Source organism: Siphateles boraxobius, unplaced genomic scaffold, assembly GCF_051911475.1.
Source record: "Siphateles boraxobius isolate OS27281-9 unplaced genomic scaffold, OSU_SipBor_1 22, whole genome shotgun sequence".
Classification (NCBI taxonomy): domain Eukaryota; kingdom Metazoa; phylum Chordata; class Actinopteri; order Cypriniformes; family Leuciscidae; genus Siphateles; species Siphateles boraxobius.
The window spans coordinates 3,160,001-3,179,760 of NW_027508833.1; the positions used below are offsets into that span (position 1 = coordinate 3,160,001).

A 19,760-nucleotide genomic window follows, 5' to 3' on the forward strand; every position below is an offset into this window, starting at 1 on the left:
AAAGTCAAATCAGTCTGAAAAGATATAGCACACTAAGTCAGAACAGTCTGAAGGTCTGACCCGAGTTTGGAGTTTGTAGAGTTAAAGCTCTAGGAGGAGTAGCAGTCAGAAAATTTTGGTTAAGAAAAAGAAGAAGAAAAAGAATAATAATAAGTTTAAATAGGATTTCAGTAAGTTGGCTTTCACAAGCCAACTTAATAATAATAATAATAATAATAACAATTTAAGCTCCTTATTATGTAGCCGAATCTGTGCTGGTTTGAATTGGCCGCCTGCAGTTTTCCCTTTGTTTTGCCTCCAGCTAGCGCTGTGACGTAACTGTGACGTCGGCTCGAAATTGGTCTATACAACTACAGTTACTACACAGACTTTGAAAATAAAAGTACCTAATTGACACAACATGCTGTTTTAAAAAAAATGTAAAATGCAAATAGAGGCAACAAGATATAAGACCAGGCAGATAGAGGGCTAAAAAAACAATATTAATAAATAATTGATAAAAAAATATTATTAATAATAGTATACAATTACTAATATGAAGATACTTGCATACTAATATTAATTAAAATAAATATCATTGAATTTGTTAAGTTCCTATATAGCACTTTCAAAGCATGGTTCTTTATGGAACCTTATAAAAAGGGTTCTATATAGCACCAAAAAGGGTTCTGCTATTGATACAAGCCGAAGAACCCTAATTTGGTACTGAACACGTTAAAATGTTATGCCATATTTCGATAATGTTAGAGACCAAATTGCAAACAAGTCAAATCAAAGCTTATGTTCAGATCAAAAAAGAATTTGAAAGTGAAACCATGCATGAGAGAGCACACATACGTGTCTCTTTCTCAAGCTGCAACAGAACAGAGAACCGGCAGTTTATGAGAGCTGCTGCTAGTACGCAAGAATCTTTCCCGTGGACAGCATAACACACATAAGCACTGCAAAACTTACTGTAAGCACTGTTCATAATGAGGGAGGTTAGTGGCACAACATTAATACTCTATGTGATTCATAAGTAACCCATTCAAAAATGTAAAATATGGCCATATATGTACTCATATTTTAAATAGCATGACATATATCTATACATATATTTGACTTATCTGAGAACACAATATATGCCTGCAACATATATGAACATTTATGTGTCCAAACATGTGAAGAAAATATTTGAGTTCATCCATTATGATACCATATATCTGCATATATTACAGTATTGTTTATCGCATATATGGACAACATTAAGTATAAATATGTGACATACATTTATTAAATATGTGGGAAACAAATATGTATGTAAACATACATGCATGTGATACTGATGCATTGAAATAAGTACATATATGCATATATACATATATGCGTCTTACATATATTCAACATTTATGTGCATATACGGGAAAATATATGGCACTTACATGAAAACGGCCATTTTTGCTATATTTTAAAATATATGTTTCATATATGTCTATTTGTTTTATATATATGAATTTTGCATATATTCTCATATAGGCAGCAGACATACATGGGCACTGACAATATATATGTAATTTACATATATTGACATATATTACATTTCTGTATGGGACTAATAAACGTCTCAGGTTACGTATGTAACCCTGGTTCCCTGATAGGGAACGAGACGCTGCGTTTGAGACGCGGTGGGAACGCTCTGCGTGATTACGTCGTGAAGCACGTGTAAAATCAGTCCAATGGAAGCCCGCTACGACATAGGTGACGTCATAGACCAGGAAACTATAAAGCAACCCTGAAATCAGACCGCGATAGCTTCTGAAAAACCTGAAGCAAGTCGATCAGGGCATGCAGGAAGTATGGCAGGCAAACGCAGCGTCTCGTTCCCTATCAGGGAACCAGGGTTACATACGTAACCTGAGACGTTCCCTTTCAAGGGAACTCGAGCTGCGTTTGAGACGCGGTGGGAACCCTATACCCACTACGCCATAGTGACAAATGCCCGTTCTGTGTGAGGTCCTGCGCACACTAAGAAGCAAGCAACCTCGCCCCAGGAGTGGAGAGGTCAAGGTCATAAAACCTGACAAATGTAAGCGGAGAGGACCATCCTGCCGCATTACAAACGTCAAGAAGGGAAACTCCCGAAATTAAGGCCATAGAGGCCGCCATACTCCGAGTGGAATGGGCCCGCACAGCCATAGGTGAAGGCTGTACGACCGCTTCATAAGCCAATGAAATAGCCTCGACTATCCATTTACTCATAACCTGTGAACCAAAACAAACAAATAGTTGTTCAGATTTACGCCACAGGGCAGCTCTGTGAACGTAGGCATCTAAAGCCCGGACTGGACATAACAGGTTAAGCTGTTCCTGGTCAGGGGTATTAAAGGGTGGAGGTTAAAAGGCCTGCAGCACTATTGGGCCCCCAACATTCAGTGGGACCTTGGGAATATAACCCGGCCTGGGGTAGAGACATGCCTTCACCATACCAGGTGCAAATTCCAGACATGAAGGAGCAACCGACAAAGCATGTTAATCACCAATTCTCTTAGATGAGATAGCAAGGAGAAATAAAGTCTTTAGAGTGAGGAACTTTTAGAGTGAGGCTACTAGTAGCAGACGAGCCCCTTCTCGGCGAACCCTCTCCAGAACCCCCGGAAGCAAAGATATCGGGGGAAAGGCGTACAGGTGCAGCCTCGGCCACACCTGCACCATAGCATCCAGACCGAGAGGAGCTGGGTGCGTTAGAGAGAACCACATGGGACAATGGGTTGAATCTGATGATGCGAAAAGGTCTACCTGAGCACGACCAAACTTTTCCCACAGGAACTCCAGCACTTCTGGGTGAAGTCTCCACTCCCCGGGCCTCAGCCCCTGTCTCGACAGAATATCTGCTCCCACATTCTGATGCCCCGGAATATATGCCGCCTTGAGCGACAATAACTTCCCCTGGGCCCATAGGAGGATCTGATGGGCCAAATTGCAAAGGTTGCGTGACCTCAGACCCCCCTGATGGTTGATTTAGGAGACCACCGAAGTGTTGTCTGTGCGGACCAACACGTGATGGCCTCTCAGGTCTGGCAGGAAATATTTGAGTGCTCGAAATACCGCCATCAACTCTAAACGATTTATGTGCCAGGAACATTGATGGTCCTGCCACAGACCTTGCGCCGAGCGGCCACTCATGACCGCCCCCATCCCGTGAGGGAAGCATCCGTCGAAAGCGTGACGCGTCGACAAGGAGCCCCCAACACTGGGCCCTGGGCGAGGAACCAAGGTTTCTTCCACAAGGCCAAGGCACGAAGGCATAGCCGCGTGACCTTGATCTTGCGGAACGGATTTCCCCTCGGAGAAAACCCCTTGGTCCTGAGCCACCACTGCAGGGGTCTCATGTACAGAAGGCCAAAAGTAATAACGTTGGACGCAGCTGCCATGAGACCCAACAGTCTCTGAAACTGTTTCACAGTGAGTGACTGGCCTAGTTTCACATTCTTTGCGGCTGTGAGAATCGCAGAAATACGAGCAGGAGACCGGCGTGCTTGCATTGTGGTCGAATCCCAAATTACACCTAGAAAAGTGGTCCTCTGAGCAGGGAGGAGCACACTCTTTTTGGTGTTTAGCCGCAACCCCAAACTCTTTATGTGGGACAGAAAAGCATCTCGATGCTGAACTGCCACCTGCTCTGACTGAGCTAAAATCAACCAATCGTCGATGTAATTTAATACGCGGATGCCCTGGAGTCTCAACGGAGCCAGAGCTGCATCCACGCATTTTGTAAAAGTGCGGAGAGATAAACCTAGGCCAAATGGAAGAACCCGATATTGGTATGCTTCGCCCCCGAAAGCGAACCTCAGGAACCTCCTGTGATGAGGATGGATAGATACATGGAAGTACGCGTCCTTCAAGTCTATTGTGACAAACCAGTCCTCGGACTGAATCTGTGATACAATCTGTTTGAGTGTAAGCATTCTGAACTTGAGTTTCTGAACACTGCTGTTTAACTGGCGCAGGTCTAGAATAGGACGCAGCCCTCCATCCTTCTTTGGAACAATGAAGTAACGGCTGTAAAACCCTGACTCTCTGCTGGGAGGAGAAACCCTTTCTATAGCTCCCTTTCGAAGAAGTGTCAGTACTTCTTGCTCCATTACCAGAGCCTGCTGTGAGTCCACCACCGTGGGGAGGACTCCTTGAAATGTGGGCGGACGAGAACCGAACTGAATTCTGTAACCCTTTTCTATTATGTGCAGGACCCATAGAGAAATATTTGGCAGAAGTTTCCACGCTGCCAGAAATTCCGATAAGGGAACCAGTCTCTCGAGACTGGCCTCTGGATTTGATTGAACAATCATTTCGGCGCCCTGAAGCGGCGAACCGGCAGGGAACAACCGAACTGACCGTTCTAAAACCCTCCTCAGAGGATTGCAAGGGGACGCTGACACCTCGGCGCCCTGAAGCGGCAGCCGGCAGGGAACAACCGAAGTGGCAGCGCTGCGGCTCTCCTCGGAGACTCGCCCCCCGGAGGGTGCCAAGGAGGGACGGTTCCTCGGAACCGTTCCTCCCTGGAGGGGACCACCCTCAGAAGCCTGATAGCCTTGGCGTCAGGACTTCTTCTTAGCCCAAGCTCTCCTAGAGATAACAGTCCTCAGATCTTGTCTACCCCTGACAGGTCTGGGCTGCGAGCGCCACTCAGGAACCGAAGATTGAGGAGGTGCCCGAGCGGCGACGCTCTGTTTTTGTTGAACTCTGTGAGCGGAGCTCGTAGACGGACGAGGCTGCTCAGACTTTATACTACGAGCAGCCTCGGGGACAATAGACCGGCAAAGAAGAAACCTCTAAAACGCAGCCGCTTGTTTCTTATTTTCTTGAAACCTATCGACGACACAATTTATAGCGTCGCCGAACAGACTTGTAGGTGACAGCGGTGCGTCCAGAAGAACAGATCTATCTTTATCCTTTATTTCTGATAAATGTAACCATAAATGGCGTTCCGTGGCCACCAAGGCTGCCATAGAGCGGCCCACAGACTTGGCCGTCTCCTTGGTGGCTCGGAGAGATAAATCTGTCGTGCGACGCAATTCTCGAATTGCGTCAGCACTAACTTCCTCACTATCGTCTATGTCCTTCAGCAGGTCAGCCTGGTACGCTTGGAGAATCGACATAGTGTGCAAACATGCTGCGGCCTGACCTGCTGCCGAATACGCTTTACCCACCAACAAAGATGTATTTTTTAATGGTTTGGTGGGTAACGTCGGGGCTTTCAGAGAAGAAGAAGACTCAGGGGAGAGATAGCTCGCTAGTGTGTCTTCAGCACGAGGCATAGTCAAATAACCATAATGATCAATCCCTTGAACTTTGCTATAATTCTTAGTTTGTGGGTTATGCACTCTGAAAGACGCCGGTTTAATCCACGATCTCGAGACCTCGGTGTGGAGATCGGGAAAAAACGGGAGTTCCCGACGAGGAGGTCGTGATCTAGATGGTAAATAACGTTCATCTAAAAGACTCTTTCTAGATTCAACATCGAAATCTTCGGCTGGCCACTCAATATTTAATTTAGTAACAGCACGAGATAAAACCTCCATAAGCTCCTCATCAGCAGGGGTATGAGCTGGCGAACACTCAATATCCCCCATACTACCGACATCCAGATCCTCAGAACTGGATAGCCGTAATATTGGTGCCTCAGCCTGGGAAGGAGAAGCCGCAGAGCGGGCTCCTTCCTGGGCAAAGACACCGAATCCAGCAGGTAAGGGCTGAGAAAGGGCGGGGCCCGTCTCAAACCCCGCTACTAGATCCATCTGCGAACCCCAAGATGAAAGTCGACGCTGTGCCTCGGCCGCAGCGGGACCCGCACCTCGGGGAGCGCGAACCGAACTGTCCTCCTGAAAGAACGCCCGGCGAGAGCGGAGAGTTTTCATAGACAAACTCAAGCAATGCTCACAGTCAGCCCCCTCCCAAACAAGCAATACACATACGATGTGTGTCCCCACCCGTGATATAACGAGGGCAGGGCACAACACAAGGTTTATAACTTTGCTTGCTCACCATAGTGATATATATATATATATATATATATATATATATATATATATGTATATGAGGGGCTTGACAGACAACAATAAATAGACAAGGACAGATATACAGAGAGCGCTTGCTGAAGGTACAGAAGCTATCGCGGTCTGATTTCAGGGTTGCTTTATAGTTTCCTGGTCTATGACGTCACCTATGTCGTAGCGGGCTTCCATTGGACTGATTTTACACGTGCTTCGCGACGTAATCACGCAGAGCGTTCCCACCGCGTCTCAAACGCAGCGTCTCGTTCCCTTGAAAGGGAACAGCCGATATCCTAGCAATATGCATGCTAATAAGAAATTTGTTAATAGTGAGAATTGGACCTAAACTAAACTGTTATCTATTTTTCCTCTACAAATAAGTCGTTTTTTTTATAAAGAGTAAGCTTCTAAATTTCATCATGACTTTTTTGTTCCACATTATGTAGTTCATGTTTTAAACTTTAAAGAGCCATTTCTACCTGATCTGACCATTCTTAGGTTATCTGTCAAAACATTTCAGTTCACCGTTCATCCAAAAGTGGTGTTCTCTGTCTAACAATGTCAAGTTTTAAAATATGCTGCATTAGAGCTTGTTAATATTTCATGACCTAACACTGGTGAAACTGACAGATTTAAGAGAACATTTCTTTCCACTAAGAGATTATCAACCACAATTGTGATGATGGTGAATCATTTGTTCAAAACCTTATAATGGTGGTTAAATGCCAGAGGGAAACTTAGGTCTCAATGATAAGTGAAATGCAGTGATGACTCTTTTCAAGGTTGAAGAATAAGAACTTTAAAATAAATTGATTTCAGAAAGTGCTGTTTTTTTTCTGATGGGAGATGTTGCTCTGAGCTCCCACATTCAATTGGTTGCAGGTCACCAGTTTCATTGAGAGAGTGTGATATTAACCTTTACTGATACACACTAAAATGTCAACAATCTAGACACATGCAACACACAGAATAAGCCTTAAAACTGTCATTTGATAAATTATTTCCTTGATTGTTTGAGACAAAGAAGTTTGATGTACTGTGAAAACATACTGTAACTATAAAAACTACTACAAGACAATCTATTGAATCTACACATGTGTAAAATGTCATACAATCTGATTGAATCTGTGTACAGTTTTACTGATTTTAAATGCACTAAATTAGACATTAGGCAATATTTCAATAGACAAAAGACTTTGCAATATGTTCACATTTTATACTTTGACAGTTATAAATGCATTCCATGACAACTCTAGGTCTAGCCTGTACCAAAATAATGAAGAAGTGATCCCTTTGTGCAGAACATTTCAGAGTGGATTGTTTTGTGAATCGGTTTTATAAATGCAGTGCAGGCTTCACATTAGCTGTTATTAAAGGACGTGCAGACTATATTGGACCTGACAGCAAACCTACAGCTTGTATGTGAACACAGTAAAGTGCTCTTGTCCGTTCATTTTAAAGAGGGTGTTTACATCAGGTTGTATAGGCACATCAGCAAAAACAACTTGTTTCATAAGGGTCAGCAAGAGGGTAGACAACAGTCATGGAGAAACTGCTTGGTTGGCAGCACTCTAACCGATATGGAGGATTGATCTGGAACACTCCAATTTGAAGATTTAACTCTTAAATGATTCTTATAGAGTTTGATGTAAGCATGTTGCTAAGTTAATAACAGTACATGGGCAGAAAACACATCACAAATTTTAGGAATGTACAAGGTCCAAGATCCCAAGCAAATTTAACACCAATCACCATTATGGTGGCTTCAAAACAATTACAGTACTAAACAATATAATTTCTTACAGTGTTTCATGATTAAATAAACTTTATAATGCAAATTTACATCTCTAAATTACTGTGATGTCAGCATAATTTTGCTGTTGATTAACAGTAATTCGAAAGAAAATGACCCAGCATGCATTCATTTCAATGTAAATTTCTGACTACATTAATTTATTGTAAAATAATACTCTTAAATCCTAAATTCCTGGACATTTGTTTACAGTGTGGGATTGCCTTCATTTTTGAAGGATACATGCAACATTTGGAAAAAAATAAGGTATCCTAAATATACTGCAGATCTATTGTGTCCTTGGTCTCCGAAACCACACTCTTAAATGGCGTTTCTCCACCCGGCTTGTTCCAAATGAGGCTGAGAGAAATTATTCAACAAAGCCTGCGACAAGTTCTGGATGTGTCGCACGCCTCCTGCACCCACCATAGTGGCAATCTAAGGGAGAATTGATGACTTACCAGATGGCCAAGGACACAGATTTTATTGGCCATTTATCCTCATTTAGACCCCTCACTTATCTAATGTCTTAATTCCCTGAATGTGTGATCATATCCCCTTTGACACTCGTTGAAGCAAACACTTATAGTCGATCAGACACAATGACCCTGGAACTGGCTGCAATTAAAATCTGAATATCTCTGGTTTCAAGAAATAGTTTCCTTGAGCTTTGTTTCCCTCCACCTATTCACATCAAACATCACAAACCTTAATCGGAAAACCTAAACCTTAGTGGAAAACACAAGATGACAGCATTTCACAAACTAAAATTGCTCTACATGCATTACTTATGTTTTACACACTGTCAGATGATAATAAAAAATATAATTTGCTCGCTTGTCAGAAAGCTTTTGCAGAGATTTCCCTGTCATCACATAGGTAAGCCAATTTTTATAAAAAAAAAAAAAAAATTGCAGTATAAACCTTTAATGAAGCTTCTGAAAAGGCTGTTTTATTCCAGTATATCTCTATTTGGTTTCAAAGCATTCTGTTAAAAATCCTCATCCTGACAATGTCACCCATTTGTTATATACTTATTAGAGACTTAGAGACTATTATGCAGAACATTTTAGGCCTGACATGATTCAATGTACTGTGTAAATGATTAAAATACTGTTTCAAGGGACAAAAGGGTCCTTTAGTTTTAAGTGACTGAATCTAAAACCACTTATTTCAGAAGATTTTGATACATATCGTTTAAAATGCCTTGGAGTGGTCATAAATAACTGGATTATTTGTGTAAGCGGTATGGGTTTGGAATACAATTTCCATAATTGCAACAGAATAAATAAATAAGTAAAAATCTTAGCATTGCTTAGAAAGCTTTTTCAATGAAATTGCCCAACTTTATGCCACACATGTATATTTTCATCTCTCTCATGGCCTCTAAAGTTCCTGAGAAGGACATTTAGACAAATGCCCCATAAAAACTGCAAATGGCATAGTTTGTAATTACTCAAGAACTTTTGCAACAGCTGAGCTCTCTATCTCTTTCTCTCTCTCTCTGGTCTCCACACAACAGATAGTCAGGCGGGTTCGCCTTTAAATGCTTTCAGCCACGAGTGTTTACAGCCCATAAATTTGTTCATTCAGAATGGTCAATTATTCCCCTGGCTTTTTATATCCCACTCAATTGGGGCACAAGATCATAAAGGACTTGGATGGTGGGATGACCATGCTTCTTGAGTGGGAATATGTGTGCCAAGAGAGCATCCTCTGCATCTGCTGACCAGCGTCTCTGCCTCCACACTGATCCAGAAATCACTCCCTGCAGTGGTCTCAGATGGCACACCAATGGACTGCACACATTCTCATACATTTGATCCATATTGTACAGATGGACTTGACAATGACAATGTCTGAAATCACCAGTTCCAAACTTAACCCTTAAACACATACCTCGGGTTTTTATCAACCCGGGATGTCATTCACTACCCTCACCCTCATTCATTTTTCAAAGTTAGACATCATTAGTATTCATCCATCTATTCATTATGAACTATATGACAAGAAAAATATAATAAAATGATTAAAGAACGACTGTTTTCTAGTTATTTTTTTTATTCTTTTGTAAAAAGTCTATAGGGTCACTGGCGACCCGAGGTATGTAACAGTGTAAGTATATATTTTCTCCGCAACAATAATTTAATATCTGATGACTCAAGTGCAGTTCACCTTTATTCTTTATGGTGGCAATCTCTGATACACAACAATGATGAAGTGATGTTTCACTCATAATTACCGCAGACATAAAACTAAAGAATACATCAGCAAACTTGAAATGGCTCAGCGATTTACAGCAGAGAAAGAACTGTACGCAATCAAATATAAGTGTCACTGTCACATGATGTTCGAAAGAGACTGTCAGCGCTCAAAATATTGATTTTGAAGACTTTGAAAAGAAAAAATCAAGAGTATGAGCCAGATAATGAATGTAAGGGGGAAATGAGCTCTGATGATGACAGTGATGATGCTAAAAACATCTGCTCAAATTGATCCCTTTGAAGATTATTTCACGATTATTTGATTATTTTGTAATTGTTATTCAAATATAAGGAGAGTTTTATACAATTGCAGCAGTTGGAGATCCATCCATGGTAGATATAGATCCGGGTCACTAATGAGACAATGATGATTGGCCAAACATTCATGCATTTAAGGTTTAATTGTGTAATTCATGCTGTAATTTTTCTGTAATGACTCATATATGCTATATTATTACTGGTGAAAAATGTCACATTTATCTGATTTCATATGTAGTGCAAAAGTATAACCAATATACACCACATTTCTAAAGTTTGGAGTCAGGAAATTAGGTTTGACTTTATTTTGATGGTCCCTTTAACACATTCTGTTGTCTACAAGTAACATTGCACCTTCATGTCTACTAACTCTCATTAGAGTATTAGTAAAGTATTAGTAGACTGGTATGGTTAGGGTTAGAATAAGTTGACATGTAGTTGCAAAGTTACTTATATTCAGTAGAATGTCTGTTGGGGAGCATCACAATAAAGAGTTTGCAGATATTAAGAAGACAGTCCACTAATACTCTAATGAGAGTTAGTTGACATGTAGTTGCAAAGTTACTTATAGTTAACAGAATGTTCAAAAGGGACCATCAAAATAAAGTGTTCCGGAAATTATTTTTATTTTTACTAATTCATTTTTATTTTATTTTTTTAAAGAAATTAAAGCTTCTATTTAGCAAGGATGCATTCAAAGCAAATGACATGTATAATGTTACATGAAAGTGAGTGAAAGTGACACGTGATGGCCAAGCATGGTAACCCATACTTGGATGGGTTAAATGCAGAGGTCAAATTCCAAGTAAGTGGACGCACATTAGGAGCAGAGTAGTGAGTAGTGAACACACACACACATTGCAAACGTGGATACACACACTCAGAGCAGCAGGCAGCCTTAAGTGGCGCCCGGGGAGCGATTGGGGGTTAGGTGCCTTGCTCAAGGACACCTCAGTCATATTCCTGCCGGTACTGGAATCGAACCAGCAACCTTTGGGTCACTAGTGCATCTCTTTTACCATTAGGCCATGACTGAAACTGAAACTATCACAGTTTCCACAAAAAAAAAAATATTAAGCAGCACAACTGTATCCAACATTGATAATCATAAATAAATGTTTCTTGAACACCAAATCAGCATATTAGAATGATTTCTTTAGCCATGTCAGCCGATGGACAGATGACTCTACATTATGCATTATTTTTATATTTGGTCAGTCAAATTCTGAATTCAGTGTGTTCTGTACAGCTTTTCATTTGAGACTGGTTGATTTTTTGTTCCACGTTTATTTATTTTTTATTGTGTAATTATACAGTTTTAGTTAAACCCGCCTCTAAATAGCACATAAAAACAAAAACTGTGTTTTGTCATGTTGGTAAGACAGTTTGTGAGAAGGTATTGGACAGATTATGTGAACTATAACTTATGGCTTTAATAAAAAGTCCAAAATGAAATAAGCTGCAGACAGGTCAGTTTCGGTAAATTTAAAGATAAAATCATTAGAAAATGTGTCATCATTAGTTCATTGTTGATACAGCGAACGATTAGCTCGAGGTTTAAGTCATGATTCTCTGTCTAACACAGTTGTGATTGCTGTCTCATTGAAAAATTATTGCACACATTTGCATGCATGCAGAAAGACGCACGGAAAGGAATTTGCTTGCTGATGACATTGGAAAGGAAAAATGCACAATACAACTATAACTGGCAAGGCTAAATCGCTTCAGCAGGGGATAAAATAAGTGGCTGATTCATTCTAGGTGTTGCAGTTAGATGCACCGCTTGATTTGCTTTTGGTGGTGGGAAGACCTATAAAGAGAATGTGCATTCAGTTTATGAGGCTGTAATGTCACTGTGACCCCGGCCTCCTTTATCACACGCACTGAGATTGAGAGCTAAGTACCACATGGAGGTTAGCTAAAACACTGCCAGGTGGCCGTTGGAATACAAATGACCACTCGCAGCTAAGCCTTAGAGTCAACAAAAACTGGATCGCTGAACTGTACTTTGTTATTCTGTAATATTTGTATCTATTTTTTCCCATTCTTTACTGTAACATGTGAGCATGTTACCTTAAAGCAGGGGTCCTAAACGTAACAATTTGACATGAAATATACTGTATGTTAGCACTTTATTTCAATAGACAATCTACTAAGTATACTTTGCAATTGCATGTCAACTAACTCTCATTAGTATTAGTAGACTCTCTGCTTAATATCTGCTAAGTCTTTATTTTGATACGTTGTGTCAACTTTCTAATATGAGAGTTAGTTGATATGCAGTTGCAAAGTTACTTATAGTTAGTATAATGTCTACAGTGGACTATCAAAGTAAAGTATAACATATATTTGCAAGTGCCCCCTGAGATTATACGTATTTTCAAAATTGAACAATAAATTTGCATTCTTTTATGTTGGTTATTGTTCAAATTGCATGCAGGGAAACAAATGAAATATTGGTAACAAATAAAATATCATAACACATTATAACAATATTATAACAACTAACGGGACTTGATTTTAAAATGTGACCAAGTATTTTATCTTTTTGTAAGGGTTTCATTTAAAAAAAAAAATATATATATATATATATATATATATATATATATATATATATATATATATATATATATATATATATATATATATATATAACCTTTTAAAAGGATGAAAAAGTGTCCAAATCACAATTTAAATTTTATCTAGATTCCAGCCACATTAATTTATTTTAATTTTACATTTTATGATTGAATTTATTATTCGCTTTTCATTAAATCGCAAAACCCCTGCATTTGCCTCATGAGCACCAATTGGGAAACACTACCTTAAATAAATATTTGATATCCTTATGCTTTCTGCAGCATAAAAGATGTCCATTAGAATTCTGCGCTATATTACAACTCTCCTGAAGCCATATCATGGACAGACGGAAATTATAATTGTTATTCATTCATTGTTATTACCACTGTGTAATCAAGTTTATAACGTAATATCAAATATTTCTTTGACTCCAAACCAATTATTTTAATACTTAATTTATAGTAGCTACTAAAAGAAATGCATTTTTAGACTCACATTTTTGCATTACATTCTACTCTGGACGGATAAATATATCAGATCAATGCAGAGTTAAGTCCATTAGGCAGAGTGATGAATAGGTTCATTTTCAGCATTCTTTTTGAAATATTCACCATGGCTGCATATTTATGCGTCCATTTGACCGCTTTATGGCCTGTGTTCACCTCATGTGTCCTATCGCCCTGTCAGATACCCTGAGGAGAACCGGGCAGGTGGATGCATGAGTCACGAGTCAGTGCTGACAGATGGAGGAGACGCAGAATGATACGGACAGACTAAATAGAATAAAACATAACGCAAAGACAGCCGCATCGTCAAAAAAAATATTAATCTTCAACTCTCCCATTCTTGTTTTTCCTCTTTGTATAGATCTCAGATGGAAATCAATCTAACTCTCATTTGATTTTAGATGAATTCTGTTGCTAAATGTGGCGTGTATAGTCTGCAACGTCAATGGGCGGCAGGAGACGGCATGATGGGATTTGAGAGGGTATCTGAAAGGTGTGGACAGGATCCTAGAACTCGCGTCTTGCACCATCAATTTTTACTATCACGCATTCCAGCATATTATGACAGTGGGCCCAGAGGATCTATTAACAAAATGTACAGATGAGGGCCAGCTGCACTGGATCCAGATACAGGATATACGCCTGTAAACGTTTAGAGAGTGACTTAAAACAGCATTATACAAGACATCATCTATTTTATATGACAGAATTTGTTTAAACTTGGACTTGCTGGTTTTATAAGAATATGTTTCTACCATAAAAAAAGTTTTGTTTTGATAGATGTCATATGTGCCAGCTATTACTTCGTATAATTGTGTAAATATTATTAATGTGACATACTGGGTCATAAATATAAACAATTAATGCATGACTTTGGCATTGCAGGAAGTAAGTGCATACTGTAAGTGCACTTGCCCTGCACCATTTGTTTTAAGGACAAGAATGCTACTGTCAGGATACAGGCTCGGAGACAGAGGTAAGTGAATGAACATAAACTTTATTTCGTCACATACAAGGTGCGTGCTCAAAGGTGAATAGAAGGAGGATACTCTGGCGTGTAGACTTTCAGGTGAGCAGGTCCTCTTCAGTGTCCTTTACATCAAACCAACTCAGTTCTGTGATACTTGCTTTCTTTCTTTCAGGTTATCCATAGGCGAACGAGATTCAGGAAGGATACATGGGTTCAGGACCGGGTAGGGACCGTAGCGTGGTTCCTGAGGACATCAGAACATGGATAGACAGGTTAGTATACTAAAGGTAAGTATACGTTACATTACTTGCTGCTGAATGACACGGAGAGTTTCTTAGTGACTGGGTTTGGGTCTGTTCCTGTTGGAGGCTTGATAATGACTGAGGTATCCGTGAGAGTTTTATAGAGCTGGGTGATGAGGTAATTGATTGTAACCAGGTGCAGGTGATAATTCAGGGGAAAGTGATTGCAGGTGCGCCAAAGAGAATTCTGGGGGCTGTAGTGCAGAAATAGATGGTGACCCATGACAGTACCCCCCCCCTCTCCGAAGGCGCGTCCTCGCGCCGTATAACATCCAAAGGGGTGGGAGGGTGGGCGCCCTGGAGGCTGACGAGGGCGTGGTTGCACAGGACAGGAAGCCTCCAGGGCGGAGCTGGCAGCTCGTGGGACCAGGGTGGAAACGTCTGCGGATGTGGCCACGGCGGAGCAGGCTGTGGGTGTGGCCACGGTGGAGCAGGCTGTGGGCATGGCCGTGATGGAACAGACTGTGGGAGTGGCCACGGCGGAGCAGGCTGTGGGCGTGACCAAGGCGGAGCTGTCGGACCTTCGGGCTTCCAGGGCGGAGCTGTGGGACCCTCGGGCGTCCAGGGCCGAGCTGTCGGACCCTCGGGCGACCAGGGAGGAGCTGTCGGACCCTCGGGCGACCAGGGAGGAGCTGTCGGACCCTCGGGCGTCCATGGTGGAGCTGACCCTTCGGGTGGCCATGGCGGTGAGGACCCTTCGGGTGGCCATGGCGGTGAGGACCCTTCGGGTGGCCATGGCGGTGAGGACCCTTCGGGTGGCAATGGCGGTGAGGACCCTTCGGGTGGGCGCCCCCCCAAAATTTTAATGGGGAAATTGACAGGAAAGGGGGGATCCGGCAGCAAAGAGGGTCTTGGGCTGGGCAGGACCAGCGGAGGATCAGCGGGCTCTGGCGCAGGATCAGCGGGCTCTGGCGCAGGATCAGCGGGCTCTGGCGCAGGATCAGCGGGCTCTGGCGCAGGATCAGCGGGCTCTGGCGCAGGATCAGCGGGCTCTGGCGCAGGATAAGCGGGCTCTGGCGCAGGATCAGCGGGCTCTGGCGCAGGATCAGCGGGCTCTGGCGCAGGATCAGCGGGCTCTGGCACAGGATCAGCGGGCTCTGGCACAGGATCAGCGGGCTCTGGCGCAGGATCAGCGGGCTCTGGCGCAGGATCAGCGGGCTCTGGCGCAGGATCAGCGGGCTCTGGCTCTTGCTCGAAGACGGGCTCTGGCTCTTGCTCGAAGACTGGCTCTGGCTCTTGCTCGAAGACTGGCTCTGGCTCTTGCTCGAAGACTGGCTCTGGCTCTTGCTCGAAGACTGGCTCTGGCTCTTGCTCGAAGACTGGCTCTGGCTCTTGCTCGAAGACTGGCTCTGGCTCTTGCTCGAAGACTGGCTCTGGCTCTTGCTCGAAGACTGGCTCTGGCTCTTGCTCGAAGACTGGCCCTGGCTCTTGCTCGAAGACTGGCCCTGGCTCTTGCTCGAAGACTGGCCCTGGCTCTTGCTCGAAGACTGGCTCTGGCTCTTGCTCGAAGACTGGCTCTGGCTCTTGCTCGAAGACTGGCTCTGGCTCTTGCTCGAAGACTGGCTCTGGCTCTTGCTCGAAGACTGGCTCTGGCTCTTGCTCGAAGACTGGCTCTTCCTGGGACTCAGAAGTGGACGGGACCAGCACATCATGAGACTCGGAACTGGACGGGGCCAGCACATCATGGGACTCGGAACTGGTAGGGGCCAGCACATCATGGGACTCGGAACTGGACGGGACCAGCACATCATGGGATTCGGAACTGGACGGGGCCAGCACATCATGGGACTCGGAACTGGACGGGGCCAGCACATCATGGGACTCGGAACTGGACGGGACCAGCACTTCATGGGACCCGGAACTGGACGGGGCCAGCACATCATGGGACTCGGAACTGGACGGGGCCAGCACATCATGGGACTCGGAACTGGACGGGACCAGCACTTCATGGGACCCGGAACTGGACGGGGCCAGCACATCATGGGACTCGGAACTGGACGGGGCCAGCACATCATGGGGCTCGGAACTGGACGGGGCCAGCACATCATGGGACTCGGAACTGGACGGGACCAGCACTTCATGGGACCCGGAACTGGACGGGGCCAGCACATCATGGGACTCGGAACTGGACGGGGCCAGCACATCATGGGACTCGGAACTGGACGGGGCCAGCACATCATGGGACTCGGAACTGGACGGGACCAGCGGTGAGGAGGGCTTGGTGCTGGACGGAACCAGCGGCGAAGAGGGCTTGGTGCATGACGGAACCAGCGGCGAAGGAAACTCTGGGCTGGGCGGGATCAGCGGTGGTAGTTCTAGGTCTAACAAGACCAGCGGCGAGGGCTCTGGGCTAGACGGAAACGGTGTGGGATGGAGCCCTGGACTGGACATCGCCAACCCAGGGTTGAAAAGAGGCCAGAATGTAGAGTGGTGTCGGGCTTCTTCTCGACCACCTCCTCTACTGCGGCCTCCACGGGTCCCGCGAAATATGGCCAACCGGGTCCCCGCAAATGGATGTCTTCTCTCCCGCTCGGTGGTTGGGGAAGAGACACTGGTGAACATACTGCTGGATCTTGTGTGGTTTATTCTTCTGTCGGTTAGGTCAAGCCTTCTGTCAGGATACAGGCTCGGAGACAGAGGTAAGTGAATGAACATAAACTTTATTTCGTCACATACAAGGTGCGTGCTCAAAGGTGAATAGAAGGAGGATACTCTGGCGTGTAGACTTTCAGGTGAGCAGGTCCTCTTCAGTGTGCTTTACATCAAACCAACTCAGTTCTGTGATACTTGCTTTCTTTCTTTCAGGTTATCTATAGGCGAACGAGATTCAGGAAGGATACATGGGTTCAGGACCGGGCAGGGACCGTAGCGTGGATCCTGAGGACATCAGAACATGGATAGACAGGTTAGTATACTAAAGGTAAGTATACGTTACATTACTTGCTGCTGAATGACACGGAGAGTTTCTTAGTGACTGGGTTTGGGTCTGTTCCTGTTGGAGGCTTGACAATGACTGAGGTATCCGTGAGAGTTTTATAGAGCTGGGCGATGAGGTAATTGATTGTAACCAGGTGCAGGTGATAATTCAGGGGAAAGTGATTGCAGGTGCGCCAAAGAGGATTCTGGGGACTGTAGTGCAGAAATAGATGGTGACCCATGACAGCTACCTTATAAGCCAGCTTTGTGAGGAGAGGTGTGCTATTTATTTTCTAAGTGTTCAGACTAACTATAAAATGGGTGATCGAGATCTCAAAGACTGAAACTGAAAGAGGGACACAAGCCAAATCAAGGGATCAGGATATCATAGTAACTATCCCTCTAGCAAACACCCAGAACACCTCAGCAACCACCTAGCAATGTCCTTTCAGCCGCCCAGAACACCTGGACAAATACACCAATTTCTGCTCTGGTTAAGGTGCTTTCTAGAAAAAAAAAGCACACGGTGTCAAAATTGCATTGTTTAAAAAAAAAAAAGCATTAGTCGCATCTGTGTATAATTCAGATGTTGTTATTACATCAAAACATAAATGTAAAATATTGGTAAATAAACTAAAATATAAACACTATTAACATTTATTTTAGTTCCCCTCGCTCCACAGCAATTACTTTAAATTTGACGGTATTCAGAACAGAACAGGAATTTAAAATACACATAAATAAGTGTTTAACTAAGCAAATTAATTTTGCGAAACTGAAACCGGCTTGTGGGAAACGTGCTACACAAGCCCAAACTTGGGCTCACGAACATCTCTCATTCGCCACAAAAGCCAAAATGAGTGCATTTTGAGCATGTTTTGAGTGTTCGACATTAAGTGCATTATATAAGTTGCTTAGGAGAATACAGAACTCATAAATATGGGGTGATCATCAAGAAAGATCCCAAGGATAACAGCTGAAAACTTCCAGAAAACCATACAAACTGTGAAAGTGTTTGTTTACTGTATGTCTACTATCAGAAAAAACATTGAACAAGAATGGTTTTCATAAAACATGGAAACCGCTGCTGCCAATAAATCAATCAATCAATAAATTACTCATTCAATGAAAAATAAAAAGAATGAAAAATTTGAATATTTGTTCAAGACCACCTGGATCTTCCACATATGGGGGCAGTTGACATGTTTTGGCAAAAATCCACAATGCTTTGTTTAGAGGAAAAGAAGCACTGAACACCAACACCAAAACCTCTTCCCAGATGTAAAGCATGTTTGAAGGAGCATCACTGTTTAGCACTGCTTTACTGCCTCAGGGCTTGAACACTGATATCATTGAAGCAACAATGAATTCAAAAGTCTATCAAGACATTTTACAGGAGAATGTAAGGACAGCAGTTCATGACTTAAAGGATGCTTAAAGACAATGATTGAATCAATAAAAGAACGGTTGAAAGAAATGTAATGTGTTGTCCTGAGTCCCGACCTTTAGCCAGTTGAGATGCTGTGCCATAACCTAAAGAGGGCTGTGCTATCAAGACAACTTAGAAATATTGTTACAATGAAATTGATTTATGGTGAGGGATGGTCCAAAATTGCATATAAGCAGCTATTGAAAACCCTGGAGGTGAATGAGGTGGGGCAACCCTTTAAAATAGGTTATCTGTCCAATTCTGGTACAAATTAAGCCTTGTTTATCTTGTTTAAAAAGACCTGACCATTCAGCTTTGTACTAATAGTTTTTGCTAAACAAACTGGCTGAGAATGTATTTATATATTCATGTTTTGATGATTGTACCTCTCAGTCTCAACCAAATGCAAAACAACAAACATGCCAGCCAACCCATGAAACACCTGGTTATTCCAGAATGTAACTACTGACCTCAGGTGTCACTAAAATGTCCTTTTGTTTTATCTTATTCACAGCCTTCTCTCCGCCAGACAAAAGCCGCCAGTCTCCTGGCACACGTACATGGCAGCTGTGCCAGGGGCTTGTTTTGGCAGAGAACCACGGCAAAACAAGAGAGAGTATTAGTCCTGGTGTCATGGCAGTGGAGTGGGGGATCAATCTCGATTTTGGAGTGCTGGGAGTTCTGGGTGATGGCAGTGTTCAGCCAAGCCCCCCT

The 19,760-nt window shown here is 43.0% G+C and overlaps 1 protein-coding gene across 2 annotated transcripts in view; it reads right to left on the minus strand.

The window, feature by feature from the left end:
- Positions 1 to 19,760, minus strand: part of alk (ALK receptor tyrosine kinase) — a 510,023-nt gene that overhangs the window by 305,565 nt on the left and 184,698 nt on the right. The window lies entirely within an intron of this gene.